The sequence below is a fragment of the Citrus clementina genome, unplaced genomic scaffold (assembly GCF_000493195.1).
Source record: "Citrus clementina cultivar Clemenules unplaced genomic scaffold, Citrus_clementina_v1.0 scaffold_5, whole genome shotgun sequence".
Lineage (NCBI taxonomy): Eukaryota > Viridiplantae > Streptophyta > Magnoliopsida > Sapindales > Rutaceae > Citrus > Citrus x clementina.
Window position 1 is genome coordinate 1,519,148 of NW_006262201.1, and position 7,074 is coordinate 1,526,221.

General features: G+C 27.7%; 1 long non-coding RNA gene across 1 annotated transcript; it reads left to right on the forward strand.

Moving 5' to 3' along the window:
* Positions 1–1,362: 1,362 nt before the first annotated feature.
* LOC112098519 lies at positions 1,363–3,629 on the forward strand. The gene is made up of 2 exons (XR_002905620.1): positions 1,363–1,831; positions 1,987–3,629. It is a non-coding gene; the product is annotated as an uncharacterized LOC112098519 (long non-coding RNA).
* The last annotated feature ends 3,445 nt before the right edge of the window (positions 3,630–7,074 follow it).

A 7,074-nucleotide genomic window follows, 5' to 3' on the forward strand; every position in this document is an offset into this window, starting at 1 on the left:
GAATCATATGTAGTTAACATTTACATGGTTAACGTCATCGAAATCAAATGGTTGTTATTCCCATTGCAACCATATATTGTTATAAATTGCATTGTTTCCTATAACAAATATAATAAAATCTCGATAAATTAATAGCTCTGGGACCAATGAAAAATTTGTTCAAATTTAACGAATATCAATTAATCGATAAGTTAATAAATTATTAATTTATGAAAACATTTATTATTTTGGAAAAATATGATTACGTTTATGGTATTGATTTACCTTGAATTAGAATCTATTATGTTTTATTTGAATACTAGTTTTCTTTTAAGAAGTTTTTTAATAGTTAACTGCTTTAAAATAATAAGACTATTTTATGGTTTTTATTTTTCCACGTTAAAGATGATAGTATGCTATACAAACTATTTTGAACAAAGTATTAGATGATATTGACATTGAATAACTTTTTGTCGCAAAATGACAATACCAACTAGAATTTCGTTTCACATTACAAAAGTTAAAAATGAGATCCAAGTTGAAATTAATTTAAAAAGAAATAAACGATGTTGAGAATATATTTCACACAAGCCATATAGACATATCACATGGATTTGTTTTATACTAGATAATTATTAATCTATGTAATAATATATTTCCTTCAAAATATACTATTTGATTTCAAAATTATTTTTTAAAAATTTAATATCACTATAATAGTCATGATTCAATAGGTTTGATTTTTTTTTCCTTTTTGTTTAAGAAAAAAGATGGGAGAATAGTTAATGATCAAGACACAAGTTAAGCAGATCCAATAAACAGGGGAAAGTGAATTGCTGTCCTCGAGCGCATTCTCTAATAATCTCAATTTTCTACGTACATTTTTGTGAATTCATGTCACATGCAACAGTCTTTTGGGTTTTGTTGCATCAATTCTTTGGTGATTTATCTTTTTTTATTATTTTATGACGCAAGAGTCCTGGTAGCAATACATTTGGAATAAAACGATTTAATTTAATTTTCGTTGTTATTAACAAAATGATATATTATTAATTCGTGGTATGCTGTGATGTGATAAATTTAATTCAAATCTAAATTAAGAGATGATTCATATATATAGGTACGGAAAATTCTATAATACCGTAATAAAAATTACGGTATTAATGCCGTAATTACTGTACACCGTTGGATTAAATCAACAGTATGCAATAACTATAACATAATAAAAAAATTTGTAAATTTTTTTCATTAACCGGTTGTTAACCGGCTAAACATTTATTTAAAAAAATTAACTGGTTAAAATTTTCAAAATTATATATACATATATATATATATATATATATATATATATATATATATATATATATATATTAAAACCGAATCTACAAAAATCCAAATAGAATCTCATAATTCGAAGGGCACAACATCGAGTCTAAGAAATTGCAGCACGCCGGATCTTGTATTTTCGAAGCGATTGGGCTTGCTGGCTAACCCAAATTTTGTTTTCCTCAATCGTTCCTCTTTTCCTGCCAATCATCGCTTTGAAAACTGCCTGAAGCCAAAAAGAAGCGAGAAATAAGAAGCTCTACAACGGTTCATGTTGGTGAAGGGGCTGAGTTTGTGTTCCTGCCCATCACCGATTTGAAATCTGCTTGCAGCAAAACAGAAGCGGATTTGAAATTTGCCCATCGCCAAGGCGTTCCTCTTTAAATCCATCACTAAATACCAATAGATTATTTAATCGGACAAGAAGAAGCTCTACAACAACTTGGTTGAGGAGAACCAGGCTGTGTTCGTATTCGTGAAGGGGTTTCGGAACAACGATACCGGCTGGGCATCAGTGATTCAGGAGGTAAACTCTTCTTAAGACTTTTTTTAACCCTTTTTTAAGTTTTTTAAGTGGATTTTTTTATAATTTTTGGATACTGGGCATCTGGATTGGTTGTGGTATTTTGTTTGGTTTCCAAGAGAATTAAGGGATAAAGAAATTTTGATGAGATTTGACAGTGCCTGAAGCGGAGTACCAGGTGTTGATCATAAGTTGTTGCTGCTGCCCTCAATCTTATTGATTGGAAGAGAAGGCAAGGCAAGTTCCAGCCACTGATTCCCCTCCACCGCGTTTGCATTGTTGTTAATTCCACCAAGTAAGCCTATTTTTGGTATATTTGTTTGTTTGCTACAAATAATTTCAACATAAAATTTAATAGAATTGTTTTGTGTCACTTGGGTTAATGAAGAAATAGAAACTGAACCTTAATTTGGTGCGATGTATAGGTTTGGACGAAATTAAAAGTAAATTTCGTTAATTGTTGTGCCCTTGATTTTGTATTCTCATGTGCATTGATTTTGGTTGGAAGTTTAATAGAATACGAGGTTCATCAACTGCAAATAATTTCAATATCAATGAATTTCATCAACTCTTAGTTCAATAGAAAGTGAATTATTGTTTATACAAATAAATTTACCAGTTAGAATGAGTTCCACTGTGGTAATGAAGGGAAAATTAAGTCTAGAGTTAGCCTAGAGAAGCATGTTTGAAACGTAGGGATGATTTGCTGCTGTATTTGGGATGATTTGCTGTTGTTCTTGGGTTAAATTTTTCTGGTGTTTTGGGCTTCATTTGCTGCTGATTTTGGGTTAAATTTTTTGCTGTTTCTGGGTAAATTAGCTGCTGTTTTTAGTCTAATTTTTTGCTGTTTTTGGATCAATTTACTGCTATTTTTGGGTTATATTTTCTGCTGTTTGGAGGTAAATTTTTCTGGTGTTTTGGGCTTCATTTGCTGCTGTTTTTGTTTTAAATTTTCCGCTGTTTCTCGGTAAATTTGCTGCTGTTTTTCAGTTAAATTTTTTGCTGTTTCTGGATAAATTTACTGCTGTTTTTGGGTTAAATTTTCTGCTGTTTTGTGGTTAAATTTTCTGCTGTTTTGGGCTTCATTTGCTGCTGTTTTTGTGTTAAATTTTCTGCTACTTCTGGGTAAATTTGCTGCTTTTTTTCAATTAAATTTTCTGCTGTTTCTAGATAAATTTACTGCTATTTTTGGGTTAAATTTTCTGCTGCTTCTGGGTAAATTTGCTGCTGTTTTTCAATTAATTTTTCTGCTGTTTCTGGATAAATTTACTGCTGTTTTTGGGTAAAATTTTTGAGTGTTTTGGGCTTCAGTTGCTGCTATTTCTGTGTTAAAATTCTGCTGGTTTTGGGTTAATTTGCTGCCGTATTTCAGTTAAATTTTTTTTCTGTTTTTGGATAAATTTACTACTACTTTTGGGTTAATTTTTTTGCTGTTTCCGGATATATTTGCTGTTGTTTTTGTGTATGGAGCTGGCCGGAAAATGGTCATGATGCATTTTGAATGGAGAAGGATGGGGATTGATAGTAAAAGTTGCTTGTGTTGTTCCTGCTGCTACTTGCTTCATTTGAGCTTCTACAATCCATTGATAATAGAGGGAAGAAGAAAGAGATGATGAGAAATGCAAAATGTTTGTGAGCTTTAGATTGATGTGCCAAGCCAACAGTTATATTGTAAAACGTCTATATATTTTTTTTTGAAGTTTGTTATTTCTTTTTAAGGATTATAACTAATGTTGTAAATGGTTATTGTTTGTCACTGTTATGGAAGCAAATACCAGTTTAACTTTCCAGGTGTTCCTAATTATTGCTCGGGCGATTGAATTTTGAATTGAAATGTTTATCTGTAAAATATTTTTAAAGGATCCAAAACTTGTGATCTTTGACATTTCTTTTTGTGCCTACTATCTTCATGTCCGGGTTCCTGTTATAAACTCGAAAATGCCTGAAAATGTACATAAGGGTAACGAGAATGATTTCAAGGATAACGTGAACCAAGAAATTGAAATTTTAAGAAATAATCGGTCTTTCGTTAAGTATTTGTAAGTCTAATTACATTAAATATTACGTATTTGATTGTTGGTAAATTTATGAATATTTAGTAAAGTCAAGCATAATAATGTGACAGTGCACTGATTATATTTTTTTTTCAAAATATTTAATTGACTGCAGCAAGCAAGAAGCAAAAATATTACGGGAACAAGGAAAAAACTGACTTAATTCTATAAATATGACATAATTTGTCGTGAGATTACAATCTTTAGTTGGAGCTATTGAGATTACATAATTTGTCGTGAATGTAAGAAAAAAGTACTGTAATATTTATTTAAAAAAAATTGAAATAAAAAGAGTGTAAAAGTGTTAAGTGAAATTTGATAGCAGATTAAAAAATACCTTGATATTTAAAAAAAATTTGTAACTAAAAAGGACCATAAGGTTTAAATTAAACATGCCAATGATTCGATTTTAAACTAGTAAAGAGGTCCATCCAAAAAAAATAAAAATTAGTAACATATCAATCTTTAGTTGAACCTAATTTTTTTTGAGAAAATTATATTGTTTATGCCATAAAAGTGACTTAATTCTATAATTATGACATCATACTAAGTAATTCCAGTAATATGACAAATTCATTAAAAATAAGATATATATATATACATATATATATATATAGAGAGAGAGAGAGAGAGAGACACACACACACACACACACACAAACATTTATATATATACCTAAAATATATATAGAACCACTTATGTTATGACTTTTTTGGGGTTTAGATTTATGATTTTTAGTTAAATTTTAAATTTATGATTTTGTACCCAATTTCTCATTCGGGAAAGGGACAATGTCGATTTTTATAAACTAATTTAAAGAAAAATGATAGATTTATGATTTTATTAATATATTAATATATATTATAATTAATAATAATAATAATTTTTGAATAAATAATCACTATAATTAAAATATAAAATAATAATTATGATAATAATCCATTAAGTACTTTTTAGTAATTTGTTACAATTTAACTCATTCCGAAGCCAATTCCAAGATAAAATAAACACATTAATGGGGTTCCAGTCCATTCCGATTTCGATTCTTATAGATCAAGTAAACAACTTATTCTGATTCTCATTACCTATTCCAATTAATGACAAGTAAACGCAACATTCTATATATACCTATAAATTTATAGAAGAGTTTATATGATATATAAAAATAAAAAATCAAGATGCAAACATATATACATGCAAGGAAGACTCGGATCGACTTTTAGTCTAATTGACTTGACCTAAATTTTCTATCATTTGACTCGAATTTAATGGTTAGGCTCGGGCCTAAATATTAGAGCCCAATTAAATTGAAATCAGGGTTCGGGACCTACATGTTGCTCTAGACTACAATTCCAAAACCAAAATCACACTCTCTTATAAGTAAATTTATTATTTTATAAGATTAATATAAAAGTAAGTTGGTTTTAATTTCTTTTTATTTTTTTAGTGAATACTTAACGGCACATAATTATATATCACTTTCATTTTATTTTTGTATATGATGCTAGCTAATTATCTAAAAAGTCTGAATTTGGAATTGGAAAAGGAGATGTAGGAGAAATAAAGTCTATATGCTTTTTGTGGAAATTTTCTTAATTTAAAGATAGTTAATTTATTAACTTTCTTTACGTTCACTAGATAGTGAATGAAAATTTCATGTTATAAAAGATTTATATTGGATTTTAATAAGTTTCATTTCAAGTTTCATATCATTTTCATTGTTCAAATTAAAATTTTGATTTGACCTTCAACCTAATCAACTTAACCAGACGATATAAGGTTTGGGTAGAATTGCGTTAAACAAGTTTATTTAGTTAAGTTGGATGGATTTTATCTCAACTCATTAAAAAGTAGATCAGGTTAGAATTTCACTAACCCTATCAAACCCAACTCATGCCCACCCTTATATCATTCTATCTAAATCATAAAATGCCAATAATCAACGTTAGAGTGGTAAATTGGTCTACAAAATTTAAAAAAAAATAAAAAATAGAAAAAAAACTAGTAAATTAATGTTGGAGTTGTAAATTATAAGAAGAAATTGTAAACAAAACAAAAACTTAGAAAAATGACATAAAACTTGTAAATTGACATTAAGTGTGAAATGAAACAAAAAATATGTAAATCATACATAAAACTAGTAAATTAATGAAAAATTTGGTAAATTAATATTAGAGTTGAAAATTGTAAGAAGAACTTGTAAACAAAACAAAAACTTAGAAAAATGACATATAACTAGTAAATTGACATTAATTGTGAAATGAAACAAAAAATATGTAAATCACACATAAAATTAGTAAATTAATGAAAAAATGAGTAAATTAATGTTGAAGTTGTAAATTGCAAGAAGAACTTGTAAACAAAATAAAAATTTAGAAAAATGACATAGAACTTGTAAATTGACATTAAGTGTGAAATGAAACAATAAATTTGTAAATCACACATAAAACTAGTAAATTAATGGAAAAATGAGTAAATTAATGTTGGAGTTGTAAATTGCAAGAAGAACTGTAAACAAAACAAAAACTTAGAAAAATGACATACAACTAGTAAATTGACATTAATTGTGAAATGAAACAAAAAAACATGTAAATCACACCTAAAACTAGTAAATTGATGGAAAAATTGGTAAATTAATGTTGGAGTTGTAAATTGTAAGAAGAACTTGTAAACAAAACAAAAACTTAGAAAAATGACATAGAACTTGTAAATTGACATTAAGTGTGAAATGAAACAAAAAATATGTAAATGACACCTAAAACTAGTAAATTGATGGAAAAATTGGTAAATTAATGTTGTAGTTGTAAATTGCAAGAAGAACTTGTATACAAAACAAAAACTTAGAAAAATGACATAGAACTTGTAAATTGACATTAAGTGTGAAATGAAACAATAAATGTGTAAATCACACATAAAACTAGTAAATTGATGGAAAAATGAGTAAATTAATGTTGGAGTTGTAAATTGCAAGAAGAACTTGTAAACAAAACAAAAACTTAGAAAAATGACATAGAACTTGTAAATTGACATTAAGTGTGAAATGAAACAATAAATTTGTAAATCACACATAAAACCAGTAAATTTTTTTTGCGGGGGGTAAAAAAAGGGCCCCCAAAAAAGGGCAAAAAAAATTTTTTTTTTTTTCAAAAAAAAAAAATTTTTAAAATTTTTTGGAAGGTTTTTTTTTTTTTT